The 13,436-nt window shown below is 55.5% G+C and overlaps 5 non-coding genes across 5 annotated transcripts; all 5 read left to right on the top strand.

The window, feature by feature from the left end:
- The first annotated feature begins 311 nt into the window (after window positions 1–311).
- LOC137751156 (small nucleolar RNA SNORD116) lies at window positions 312–404 on the top strand. Its single transcript, XR_011070703.1, has one exon. It is a non-coding gene; the product is annotated as a small nucleolar RNA SNORD116 (small nucleolar RNA).
- Window positions 405–3,037: 2,633 nt separating this feature from the next.
- On the top strand, window positions 3,038–3,130 carry LOC137777670 (small nucleolar RNA SNORD116). Its single transcript, XR_011076588.1, has one exon. It is a non-coding gene; the product is annotated as a small nucleolar RNA SNORD116 (small nucleolar RNA).
- A 2,636-nt stretch (window positions 3,131–5,766) lies between these two features.
- On the top strand, window positions 5,767–5,859 carry LOC137777583 (small nucleolar RNA SNORD116). The gene has a single exon (XR_011076569.1). It is a non-coding gene; the product is annotated as a small nucleolar RNA SNORD116 (small nucleolar RNA).
- A 2,635-nt stretch (window positions 5,860–8,494) lies between these two features.
- LOC137751279 (small nucleolar RNA SNORD116) lies at window positions 8,495–8,587 on the top strand. Its single transcript, XR_011070747.1, has one exon. It is a non-coding gene; the product is annotated as a small nucleolar RNA SNORD116 (small nucleolar RNA).
- Window positions 8,588–11,223: 2,636 nt separating this feature from the next.
- On the top strand, window positions 11,224–11,316 carry LOC137776469 (small nucleolar RNA SNORD116). Its single transcript, XR_011076225.1, has one exon. It is a non-coding gene; the product is annotated as a small nucleolar RNA SNORD116 (small nucleolar RNA).
- The last annotated feature ends 2,120 nt before the right edge of the window (window positions 11,317–13,436 follow it).

Below are 13,436 nucleotides of genomic sequence, written 5' to 3' on the forward strand. Positions count from 1 at the left end.
GAAGATCTTCGTGTGCTCTGATGACTGGAGGTGCTAAGAAGAACTGGAAAAAGTGAGGCGGGGCCATGTTCCCGAGCATGGTCGGGGAAAACTCAGGATGGTAGGTATTCAACCACCCCAAGATGTGCCATTAGATATTAGGTTTTCCTGAGATGGGCCCAATGGCTGCAAGAGTGGCTTGATTGTTCGTCTTGTTGAGGGGCCTGAGGGCTGTGGATTCTCCAGGCTTTTGTGGTACCCCAGGCTCATGACTCCCCTGCAGAGCCCGGCGCACTGCCCGGTTGTGTTCTGCAGCATCCCAGTATGTGCTTGGATCGATGATGACACCCTTGTATGCATTCCTTGGAAACTCTGAACCAAATGGTTGAGAACACTCTACCGTATCCTTATCGAAACTGAGGTTCCGCACGTTTCCTCTCTCGGGTGTAGGGGACTGTTAGGAGTGAAGGCCAGTGTCCCCTGCCGACATGCACGCAAACACCACCAAGGACTCCAGTATTGGAGGGGCTCCTGACTGAGGGTCGACCGTGTCTGCCCATAAGCTGGGTCATCTATGAATCCGCGGTCCCTGCTAAAAGGCCGTGAGGGAATGCAAGGGGGCAGGCTCTCCTGCTAGTCTTCAGAGTCGGAGTGTGTGCTGGTGTGGGCCCAGTGAGCTTTCAGCTTGGAGAAGTGTGTTTTGACCAGGATCACGCATTGTGCATGCCGCTTCGTTGGTTGATTTTGGGAGCCAAAATGAGCAAGGTTCCCTGGTTGGAGCCTGGAGCCTCAGGCCAGGCCTGTGGCCCTCTCTGTTGTCGTGTTTGGTGCGGTGAGGTTCTTGAGTGCCTGGTGGGGCTGGAGCAGTGGGCGGGGATGGGATGGAGTTTGGTGATGGCGGAAGGGGGCTGATGGATTAGGCCTCGCTGCTGCCCCTGAAGCTGCCAGCACACTGTTGGCGCTAAGTGGATCATCGTGGAGTGGGGTGAGGATCGAGTGCTGCATTTAAGCCTGCGTAGTGGCTGCTGCCCTGGAGAGAAAGGTAAGTTATGATGAGGACAGGTCCTGTGTGATGTCGTGGGATGGGCTGTCATCATTGGGTTGCAGGCGCTGGCCTCGGCTTCCCAAGGATGTGTCTTGTACGTGATGGCCTGGCATCAGCTGCCTATGGTGGGGATGGCTTTGGCAGTTCATGAGGATGCAGTGAGGTAGGTTACCTGTGAAGAGTTGCAATCCCGTTTCCAGAGGAGTGACTCCCCACGGGTGTCTTACGGGACATAGAGAAGGTGGACATGCTGAGGCATCTGTGCCGGCCTTCTTGGGGGTAGGTGCGTTATGCAAACAAGCCCTTTGGTCGCTCTTTTCCCACTTTTGGGAATGTGCAAAGCGATAGTGTTTCTGCCGGAGGGCATGACGCGGCCGGCCCGTGTGGCATGCAGGCCTTTCGAATAGCCAGAGCTTTATCCAGAGCAGTCCGCTGGCGGGACAGAGAAGGGGGCACTGTTGCCATCCCTGGTGCGCTGCCAAGGCCAGCCACTCTTCCCTTTCAGGCTTCCAAGTGCCCTCACATGGCAGAGGTCTTCCATTGCAAGTCTGTCTGTGGTCCTCGGGGACCATGCCTTTGATCACTCTGAGTTCCTCAGTGGTGTCACTGTGGCAGTGGAGAATTTCCAGGATGCATCAGGTGGGATCAGCATCTTCAAAGCAGACAGGCTTGCGGTCTGTGTTCCCTGGTGTTCAGTGTTCCCGTGTTCGGAAGATGTCTGTGGCTTCCAGTAGGGACGCGTCACCCTGCTGGCTGGATTAGGGCACGTTGGACGAGGCTGTTGAGCGTTTGAGCGGTTCCTTAGGGGTCAGGGCCGCGAACCTTGCAGGATGGGAGCTGCCTGAGACATGGCCGGGAAGGTGGCCTAGTTTCCGCTGTGGGGTTCCAACATGGGTCATGGCTGCTGAAGCCCACTGCTTCCTGTGGTGGGCATTCCCATGGGTCAAAGGAACGTGATTAGGCCTAGTTGGCAAAAAGTTGCACTTTGTTCGATGTCCTTTAGCACATTGAGTGGTTTCAGGCTGCATCTTGCCAGTAGAATGCTGTAGGGTGTCGGGTCACCCATGGGAGTTCCCTTGCTTCCGAAAGTGCTGGGAGTGACCCCAAGTGCACATCAGATGTGCTGGTAGCTGGCAGGATCTCGAGTTGCACGTAGATGTCACAGCCACGGCTGGGAGGAAGGTCTCATCCAGTCTTTGTGCTCTGGTCAGAAGGCGTGGCTGTGGGAGAGCGGGAGTCCGTGGAGTATTTCAACAGCCCCTGGGGGTTAAAGTTTGCACGCGGTCTCTGGAAGCTGACAGGGGTCTTTCTCCTTTCAGTTGGGGGTCTAGACAGGGTGTTGTATATAAACTATGGGGTTTACTGTTGGACGCCTCTTCACAGGGCTACAGGGACACACAGAGACCAAGAGGCCTAGTCAGGGGCACACAGAGAAACCCACAAGAGCGTCTGCGTACTCAGTCACAGTCACACGCGTGAACACAGAAATACAGCCTCTCACACACCGGCCAATGTATGTGCCTAACTTCCTGCAGTCGTACTATCAGACATGCAGTCAATTCTCGGTAAGGGATAGAGGTTCTTGGGAAGCAGTTTCAGAGCTCAAGCCCAGGTAAATGTTTGTATGGATCATGTCCTCTGAGGACACCAGTCCACTTCCCAGGTGCAGTTGCTGGGCAAGCCTCGCCGTCGGCAAAAACAAGAAGATCTTCGTGTGCTCTGATGACTGGAGGTGCTAAGAAGAACTGGAAAAAGTGAGGCGGGGCCATGTTCCCGAGCATGGTCGGGGATAACTCAGGATGGTAGGTATTCAACCACCCCAAGATGTGCCATTAGATATTAGGTTTTCCTGAGATGGGCCCAATGGCTGCAAGAGTGGCTTGATTGTTCGTCTTGTTGAGGGGCCTGAGGGCTGTGGATTCTCCAGGCTTTTGGGGTACCCCAGGCTCATGACTCCCCTGCAGAGCCCGGCGCACTGCCCGGTTGTGTTCTGCAGCATCCCAGTATGTGCTTGGATCGATGATGACACCCTTGTATGCATTCCTTGGAAACTCTGAACAAAATGGTTGAGAACACTCTACCGTATACTTATCGAAACTGAGGTTCAGCACGTTTCCTCTCTCGGGTGTAGGGGACTGTTAGGAGTGAAGGCCAGTGTCCCCTGCCGACATGCACGCAAACACCACCAAGGACTCCAGTATTGGAGGGGCTCCTGACTGAGGGTCGACCGTGTCTGCCCATAAGCTGGGTCATCTATGAATCCGCGGTCCCTGCTAAAAGGCCGTGAGGGAATGCAAGGGGGCAGGCTCTCCTGCTAGTCTTCAGAGTCGGAGTGTGTGCTGGTGTGGGCCCAGTGAGCTTTCAGCTTGGAGAAGTGTGTTTTGACCAGGATCACGCATTGTGCATGCCGCTTCGGTGGTTGATTTTGGGAGCCAAAATGAGCAAGGTTCCCTGGTTGGAGCCTGGAGCCTCAGGCCAGGCCTGTGGCCCTCTCTGTTGTCGTGTTTGGTGCGGTGAGGTTCTTGAGTGCCCGGTGGGGCTGGAGCAGTGGGCGGGGGTGGGATGGAGTTTGGTGATGGCGGAAGGGGGCTGATGGATTAGGCCTCGCTGCTGCCCCTGAAGCTGCCAGCACACTGTTGGCGCTAAGTGGATCATCGTGGAGTGGGGTGAGGATCGAGTGCTGCATTTAAGCCTGCGTAGTGGCTGCTGCCCTGGAGAGAAAGGTAAGGTATCATGAGGACAGGTCCTGTGTGATGTCGTGGGATGGGCTGTCATCATTGGGTTGCAGGCGCTGACCTCGGCTTCCCAAGGATATGTCTTGTTCGTGATGGCCTGGCATCAGCTGCCTATGGTGGGGATGGCTTTGGCAGTTCATGAGGATGCAGTGAGGTAGGTTACCTGTGAAGAGTTGCAATCCCGTTTCCAGAGGAGTGACTCCCCACGGGTGTCTTGCGGGACATAGAGAAGATGGACATGCTGAGGCATCTGTGCCGGCCTTCTTGGGGGTAGGTGAGTTATGCAAACAAGCCCTTGGGTCGCTCTTTTCCCACTTTTGGGAATGTGCAAAGCGATAGTGTTTCTGCCGGAGGGCATGACGCGGCCGGCCCGTGTGGCATGCAGGCCTTACGAATAGCCAGAGCTTTATCCAGAGCAGTCCGTTGGCGGGGCAGAGAAGGGGGCAGTGTTGCCATGCCTGGTTCGCTGCCAAGGCCAGCCACTCTTCCCTTTCAGGCTTCCAAGTGCCCTCACATGGCAGAGGTCTTCCGTTGCTAGTCTGTCTGTGGTCCTCGGGGACCATGCCTTTGATCACTCTGAGTTCCTCAGTGGTGTCACTGTGGCAGTGGAGAATTTCCAGGATGCATCAGGTGGGATCAGCATCTTCAAAGCAGACAGTCCTGCGGTCTGTCTTCCCTGGTGTTCAGTGTTCCCGTGTTCGGAAGATGCCTGTGCCTTCCAGTAGGGACGCGTCGCCCTGCTGGCTGGAGTAGGGCACGTTGGACGGGGCTGTTGAGCGTTTGAGCGGTTCCTTAGGGGTCAGGGCCGCGAACCTTGCAGGATGGGAGCTGCCTGAGACATGGCCGGGAAGGTGGCCTAGTTTCCGCTGTGGGGTTCCAACGTGGGTCATGGCTGCTGAAGCCCACTTCTTCCTGTGGTGGGCATTCCCACGGGTCAAAGGAAAGTGATTAGGCCTAGTTGGCAAGAAGTTGCACTTTGTTTGATGTTCTTTAGCCCCTTGAGTTGTTTCAGGCTGCATCTTGCCAGTAGAATGCTGTAGGTCGGTGTCGGGTCAACCATGGGAGTTCCCCTGCTTCCGAAAGTGCTGGGAGTGACCCCAAGTACACATCAGATGTGCTGGTAGCTGGCAGGTTCTCGAGTTGCACGTAGATGTCACAGCCACGGCTGGGAGGAAGGTCTCATGCAGTCTTTGTGCTCTGGTCAGAAGGCGTGGCTGTGGGAGAGCGGGAGTCCGTGGAGTATTTCAACAGCCCCTGGGGGTTAAAGTTTGCATGCGGCCTCTGGAAGCTGACAGGGGGCTTTCTCCTTTCAGTTGGGGGTCTAGACATGGTGTTGTGTATAAGCTATGGCGTTTACTGTTGGACGCCTCTTCACAGGGCTACAGGGACACACAGAGACCAAGACGCGTAGTCAGCGGCACACAGAGAAACCCACAAGAGCGTCTGCGTACTCAGTCACAGTCACACGCGTGAACACAGAAATACAGCCTCTCACACACCGGCCAATGTATGTGCCTAACTTCCTGCAGTCGTACTATCAGACATGCAGTCAATTCTCGGTAAGGGATAGAGGTTCTTGGGAAGCAGTTTCAGAGCTCTAGCCCAGGTAAATATTTGTATGGATCATGTCCTCTGAGGACACCAGTCCACTTCCCAGGTGCAGTTGCTGGGCAAGCCTCGCCGTCGGCAAAAACAAGAAGATCTTCGTGTGCTCTGATGACTGGAGGTGCTAAGAAGAACTGGAAAAAGTGAGGCGGGGCCATGTTCCGGAGCATGGTCGGGGAAAACTCAGGATGGTAGGTATTCAACCACCCCAAGATGTGCCATTAGATATTAGGTTTTCCTGAGATGGGCCCAATGGCTGCAAGAGTGGCTTGATTGTTCGTCTTGTTGAGGGGCCTGAGGGCTGTGGATTCTCCAGGCTTTTGTGGTACCCCAGGCTCATGACTCCCCTGCAGAGCCCGGCGCACTGCCCGGTTGTGTTCTGCAGCATCCCAGTATGTGCTTGGATCGATGATGACACCCTTGTATGCATTCCTTGGAAACTCTGAACAAAATGGTTGAGAACACTCTACCGTATCCTTATCGAAACTGAGGTTCAGCACGTTTCCTCTCTCGGGTGTAGGGGACTGTTAGGAGTGAAGGCCAGTGTCCCCTGCCGACATGCACGCAAACACCACCAAGGACTCCAGTATTGGAGGGGCTCCTGACTGAGGGTCGACCGTGTCTGCCCATAAGCTGGGTCATCTATGAATCCGCGGTCCCTGCTAAAAGGCCGTGAGGGAATGCAAGGGGGCAGGCTCTCCTGCTAGTCTTCAGAGTCGGAGTGTGTGCTGGTGTGGGCCCAGTGAGCTTTCAGCTTGGAGAAGTGTGTTTTGACCAGGATCACGCATTGTGCATGCCGCTTCGTTGGTTGATTTTGGGAGCCAAAATGAGCAAGGTTCCCTGGTTGGAGCCTGGAGCCTCAGGCCAGGCCTGTGGCCCTCTCTGTTGTCGTGTTTGGTGCGGTGAGGTTCTTGAGTGCCTGGTGGGGCTGGAGCAGTGGGCGGGGATGGGATGGAGTTTGGTGATGGCGGAAGGGGGCTGATGGATTAGGCCTCGCTGCTGCCCCTGAAGCTGCCAGCACACTGTTGGCGCTAAGTGGATCATCGTGGAGTGGGGTGAGGATCGAGTGCTGCATTTAAGCCTGCGTAGTGGCTGCTGCCCTGGAGAGAAAGGTAAGGTATCATGAGGACAGGTCCTGTGTGATGTCGTGGGATGGGCTGTCATCATTGGGTTGCAGGCGCTGGCCTCGGCTTCCCAAGGATGTGTCTTGTACGTGATGGCCTGGCATCAGCTGCCTATGGTGGGGATGGCTTTGGCAGTTCATGAGGATGCAGTGAGGTAGGTTACCTGTGAAGAGTTGCAATCCCGTTTCCAGAGGAGTGACTCCCCACGGGTGTCTTACGGGACATAGAGAAGGTGGACATGCTGAGGCATCTGTGCCGGCCTTCTTGGGGGTAGGTGAGTTATGCAAACAAGCCCTTTGGTCGCTCTTTTCCCACTTGTGGGAATGTGCAAAGCGATAGTGTTTCTGCCGGAGGGCATGACGCGGCCGGCCCGTGTGGCATGCAGGCCTTTCGAATAGCCAGAGCTTTATCCAGAGCAGTCCGTTGGCGGGACAGAGAAGGGGGCACTGTTGCCATCCCTGGTGCACTGCCAAGGCCAGCCACTCTTCCCTTTCAGGCTTCCAAGTGCCCTCACATGGCAGAGGTCTTCCGTTGCAAGTCTGTCTGTGGTCCTCGGGGACCATGCCTTTGATCACTCTGAGTTCCTCAGTGGTGTCACTGTGTCAGTGGAGAATTTCCAGGATGCATCAGGTGGTATCAGCATCTTCAAAGCAGACAGTCCTGCGGTCTGTCTTCCCTGGTGTTCAGTGTTCCCGTGTTCGGAAGATGTCTGTGCCTTCCAGTAGGGACGCGTCGCCCTGCTGGCTGGAGTAGGGCACGTTGGACGAGGCTGTTGAGCGTTTGAGCGGTTCCTTAGGGGTCAGGGCCGCGAACCTTGCAGGATGGGAGCTGCCTGAGACATGGCCGGGAAGGTGGCCTAGTTTCCGCTGTGGGGTTCCAACGTGGGTCATGGCTGCTGAAGCCCACTTCTTCCTGTGGTGGGCATTCCCACGGGTCAAAGGAAAGTGATTAGGCCTAGTTGGCAAGAAGTTGCACTTTGTTTGATGTTCTTTAGCCCCTTGAGTTGTTTCAGGCTGCATCTTGCCAGTAGAATGCTGTAGGTCGGTGTCGGGTCAACCATGGGCGTTCCCTTGCTTCCAAAATGTTGGGAGTGACCCCAAGTGCACATCAGATGTGCTGGTAGCTGGCAGGTTCTCGAGATGCACGTAGATGTCACACCCACGGCCGGGAGGCAGGTCTCGTCCAGTCTTTGTGCTGTGGTCAGAAGGCGTGGCTGTGGGAGAGCGGGAGTCCGTGGAATATTTCAACAGCCCCTGGGGGTTAAAGGTTGCACTCGGTCTCTGGAAGCTGACAGGGGTCTTTCTCCTTTCAGTTGGGGGTCTAGACAGGGTGTTGTGTATAAACTATGGCGTTTACTGTTGGACGCCTCTTCACAGGGCTACAGGGACACACAGAGACCAAGACGCATAGTCAGGGGCACACAGAGAAACCCACAAGAGCGTCTGCGTACTCAGTCACAGTCACACGCGTGAACACAGAAATACAGCCTCTCACACACCGGCCAATGTATGTGCCTAACTTCCTGCAGTCGTACTATCAGACATGCAGTCAATTCTCGGTAAGGGATAGAGGTCCTTGGGAAGCAGTTTCAGAGCTCAAGCGCAGGTAAATGTTTGTATGGATCATGTCCTTTGAGGACACCAGTCCACTTCCCAGGTGCAGTTGCTGGGCAAGCCTCGCCGTCGGCAAAAACAAGAAGATCTTCGTGTGCCCTGATGACTGGAGGTGCTAAGAAGAACTGGAAAAAGTGAGGCGGGGCCATGTTTCCGAGCATGGTCGGGGATAACTCAATATGGTAGGTATTCAACCACCCTAGGATGTGCCATTAGATATTAGGTTTTCCTCAGATGGGCCCAATGGATGTAAGAGTGGTTTGATTGTTTGTCTTGTTGAGTGGCCTGAGGGCTGTGGATTCCCCAGGCTTTTGGGGTACCCCAGGCTCATGACTCCCCTGCAGAGCCCGGCGCACTGGCCGGTTGTGTTCTGCCGCATCCCAGCATGTGCTTGGATAGATGATGACACCCTTGTATGCATTCCTTGGAAACTCTGAACAACATGGGTGAGAGCACTCTACCGTATCCTTATCGAAACTGAGGTTCAGCACGTTTCCTCTCTCGGGTGTAGGGGACTGTTAGGAGTGAAGGCCAGTGTCCCCTGCCGACATGCACGCAAACACCACCAAGGACTCCAGTATTGGAGGGGCTCTTGACTGAGGGTCGACCGTGTCTGCCCATAAGCTGGGTCATCTATGAATCCGCGGTCCCTGCTAAAAGGCCGTGAGGGAATGCAAGGGGGCAGGCTCTCCTGCTAGTCTTCAGAGTCGGAGTGTGTGCTGGTGTGGGCCCAGTGAGCTTTCAGCTTGGAGAAGTGTGTTTTGACCAGGATCACGCTTTGTGCATGCCGCTTCAGTGGTTGATTTTGGAAGCCAAAATGAGCAAGGTTCCCTGGTTGGAGCCTGGAGCCTCAGGCCAGGCCTGTGGCCCTCTCTGTTGTCGTGTTTGGTGCGGTGAGGTTCTTGAGTGCCCGGTGGGGCTGGAGCAGTGGGCGGGGGTGGGATGGAGTTTGGTGATGGCGGAAGGGGGCTGATGGATTAGGCCTCGCTGCTGCCCCTGAAGCTGCCAGCACACTGATGGCGCTAAGTGGATCATCGTGGAGTGGGGAGAGGATCGAGTGCTGCATTTAAGCCTGCGTAGTGGCTGCTGCCCTGGAGAGAAAGGTAAGGTATCATGAGGACAGGTCCTGTGTGATGTCGTGTGATGGGCTGTCATCATTGGGTTGCAGGCGCTGGCCTCGGCTTCCCAAGGATGTGTCTTGTTCGTGATGGCCTGGCATCAGCTGCCTATGATGGGGATGGCTTTGGCAGTTCATGAGGATGCAGTGAGGTAGGTTACCTGTGAAGAGTTGCAATCCCGTTTCCAGAGGAGTGACTCCCCTCGGGTGTCTTGCGGGACATAGAGAAGATGGACATGCTGAGGCATCTGTGCCGGCCTTCTTGGGGGTAGGTGAGTTATGCAAACAAGCCCTTGGGTCGCTCTTTTCCCACTTTTGGGAATGTGCAAAGCGATAGTGTTTCTGCCGGAGGGCATGACGCGGCCGGCCCGTATAACATGCAGGCCTTTCGAATACCCAGAGCTTTATCCAGAGCAGTCCGTTGGCGGGGCAGAGAAGGGGGCACTGTTGCCATCCCTGTTGCACTGCCAAGGCCAGCCACGGTTCCCTTTCAGGCTTCCAAGTGCCCTCACATGGCAGAGGTCTTCCGTTGCAAGTCTGTCTGTGGTCCTCGGGGACCATGCCTTTGATCACTCTGAGTTCCTGTGTGGTGTCACTGTGGCAGTGGAGAATTTCCAGGATGCATCAGGTGGGATCAGCATCTTCAAAGCAGACAGGCTTGCGGTCTGTCTTCCCTGGTGTTCAGTGTTCCCGTGTTCGGAAGATGTCTGTGGCTTCCAGTAGGGACGCGTCGCCCTGCTGGCAGGAGTTGGGCACGTTGGGCGAGGCTGTTGAGCGTTTGAGCGGTTCCTTAGGGGTCAGGGCCGCGAATCTTGCAGGATGTGAGCTGCCAGAGACATGGCCGGGAAGGTGGCCTAGTTTCCGCTGTGGGGTTCCAACATGGGTCATGGCTACTGAAGCCCACTGCTTCCTGTGGTGGGCATTCCCACGGGTCAAAGGAAAGAGATTAGGCCTAGTTGGAAAGAAGTTGCATTTTGTTCGATGTTCTTTAGCCCATTGAGTGGTTTCAGGCAGCATCTTGCTAGTAGAATGCTGTAGGTCGGTGTCGGGTCACCCATGGGAGTTCCCCTGCTTCCGAAAGTGCTGGGAGTGACCCCAAGTGCACATCAGATGTGCTGGTAGCTGGCAGGTTCTCGAGTTGCACCTAGATGTCACAGCCACGGCTGGGAGGAAGGTCTCATGCAGTCTTTGTGCTCTGGTCAGAAGGCGTGGCTGTGGGAGAGCGGGAGTTCGTGGAGTATTTCAACAGCCCCTGGGGGTTAAAGTTTGCATGCGGCCTCTGGAAGCTGACAGGGGGCTTTCTCCTTTCAGTTGGCGGCCTAGACATGGTGTTGTGTATAAGCTATGGCGTTTACTGTTGGACGCCTCTTCACAGGGCTACAGGGACACACAGAGACCAAGACGCGTAGTCAGCAGCATACAGAGAAACCCACAAGAGCGTCTGCGTACTCAGTCACAGTCACACGCGTGAACACAGAAATACAGCCTCTCACACACCGGCCAATGTATGTGCCTAACTTCCTGCAGTCGTAATATCAGACATGCAGTCAATTCTCGGTAAGGGATAGAGGTTCTTGGGAAGCAGTTTCAGAGCTCAAGCCCAGGTAAATGTTTGTATGGATCATGTCCTCTGAGGACACCAGTCCACTTCCCAGGTGCAGTTGCTGGGCAAGCCTCACCGTCGGCAAAAACAAGAAGATCTTCGTGTGCTCTGATGACTGGAGGTGCTAAGAAGAACTGGAAAAAGTGAGGCGGGGTCATGTTCCCGAGCATGGTCGGGGATAACTCAGGATGGTAGGTATTCAACCACCCCAAGATGTGCCATTAGATATTAGGTTTTCCTGAGATGGGCCCAATGGCTGCAAGAGTGGCTTGATTGTTCGTCTTGTTGAGGGGCCTGAGGGCTGTGGATTCTCCAGGCTTTTGTGGTACCCCAGGCTCATGACTCCCCTGCAGAGCCCGGCGCACTGCCCGGTTGTGTTCTGCAGCATCCCAGTATGTGCTTGGATCGATGATGACACCCTTGTATGCATTCCTTGGAAACTCTGAACAAAATGGGTGAGAACACTCTACCGTATCCTTATCGAAACTGAGGTTCAGCACGTTTCCTCTCTCGGGTGTAGGGGACTGTTAGGAGTGAAGACCAGTGTCCCCTGCCGACATGCACGCAAACACCACCAAGGACTCCAGTATTGGAGGGGCTCCTGACTGAGGGTCGACCGTGTCTGCCCATAAGCTGGGTCATCTATGAATCCGCAGTCCCTGCTAAAAGGCCGTGAGGGAATGCAAGGGGGCAGGCTCTCCTGCTAGTCTTCAGAGTCGGAGTGTGTGCTGGTGTGGGCCCAGTGAGCTTTCAGCTTGGAGAAGTGTGTTTTGACCAGGATCACGCATTGTGCATGCCGCTTCGGTGGTTGATTTTGGGAGCCAAAATGAGCAAGGTTCCCTGGTTGGAGCCTGGAGCCTCAGGCCAGGCCTGTGGCCCTCTCTGTTGTCGTGTTTGGTGCGGTGAGGTTCTTGAGTGCCCGGTGGGGCTGGAGCAGTGGGCGGGGGTGGGATGGAGTTTGGTGATGGTGGAAGGGGGCTGATGGATTAGGCCTCGCTGCTGCCCCTGAAGCTGCCAGCACAGTGTAGGCGCTAAGTAGATCATCGTGGAGTGGGGTGAGGATCGAGTGCTGCATTTAAGCCTGCGTAGTGGCTGCTGCCCTGGAGAGAAAGGTAAGGTATCATGAGGACAGGTCCTGTGTGATGTCGTGGGATGGGCTGTCATCATTGGGTTGCAGGCGCTGGCCTCGGCTTCCCAAGGATGTGTCTTGTTCGTGATGGCCTGGCATCAGCTGCCTATGGTGGGGATGGCTGTGGCAGTTCATGAGGATTCAGTGAGGTAGGTTACCTGTGAAGAGTTGCAATCCCGTTTCCAGAGGAGTGACTCCCCACGGGTGTCTTGCGGGACATAGAGAAGATGGACATGCTGAGGCATCTGTGCCGGCCTTCTTGGGGGTAGGTGCGTTATGCAAACAAGCCCTTTGGTCGCTCTTTTCCCACTTGTGGGAATGTGCAAAGCGATAGTGTTTCTGCCGGAGGGCATGACGCGGCCGGCCCGTGTGGCATGCAGGTCTTTCGAATAGCCAGAGCTTTATCCAGAGCAGTCCGTTGGCGGGACAGAGAAGGGGGCACTGTTGCCATCCCTGGTGCACTGCCAAGGCCAGCCACTCTTCCCTTTCAGGCTTCCAAGTGCCCTCACATGGCAGAGGTCTTCCGTTGCAAGTCTGTCTGTGGTCCTCGGGGACCATGCCTTTGATCACTCTGAGTTCCTCAGTGGTGTCACTGTGGCAGTGGAGAATTTCCAGGATGCATCAGGTGGGATCAGCATCTTCAAAGCAGACAGGCTTGCGGTCTGTCTTCCCTGGTGTTCAGTGTTCCCGTGTTCGGAAGATGTCTGTGGCTTCCAGTAGGGACGCGTCGCCATGCTCGCTGGAGTAGGGCACGTTGGGCGAGGCTGTTGAGCGTTTGAGCGGTTCCTTAGGGGTCAGGGCCGCGAACCTTGCAGGATGGGAGCTGCCTGAGACATGGCCGGGAAGGTGGCCTAGTTTCCGCTGTGGGGTTCCAACATGGGTCATGGCTGCTGAAGCCCACTGCTTCCCGTGGTGGGCATTCCCACGGCTCAAAGGAAAGAGATTAGGCCTAGTTGGAAAGAAGTTGCACTTTGCTCGATGTTCTTTAGCGCATTGAGTGGTTTCAGGCTGTATCTTGCCAGTAGAATGCTGTAGGTCGGTGTCGGGTCACCCATGGGAGTTCCCCTGCTTCCAAAAGTGCTGGGAGTGACCCCAAGTGCACATCAGATGTGCTGGTAGCTGGCAGGTTCTCGAGTTGCACGTAGATGTCACAGCCACGGCTGGGAGGAAGGTCTCATGCAGTCTTTGTGCTCTGGTCAGAAGTCGTGGCTGTGGGAGAGCGGGAGTCCGTGGAGTATTTCAACAGCCCCTGGGGGTTAAAGTTTGCATGCGGCCTCTGGAAGATGACAGGGGGCTTTCTCCTTTCAGTTGGCGGCCTAGACATGGTGTTGTGTATAAGCTATGGCGTTTACTGTTGGACGCCTCTTCACAGGGCTACAGGGACACACAGAGACCAAGACGCGTAGTCAACAGCACACAGAGAAACCCACAAGAGCGTCTGCGTACTCAGTCACAGTCACACGCGTGAACACAGAAATACAGCCTC

This window comes from Eschrichtius robustus, chromosome 1, assembly GCF_028021215.1.
Source record: "Eschrichtius robustus isolate mEscRob2 chromosome 1, mEscRob2.pri, whole genome shotgun sequence".
NCBI lineage: Eukaryota > Metazoa > Chordata > Mammalia > Artiodactyla > Eschrichtiidae > Eschrichtius > Eschrichtius robustus.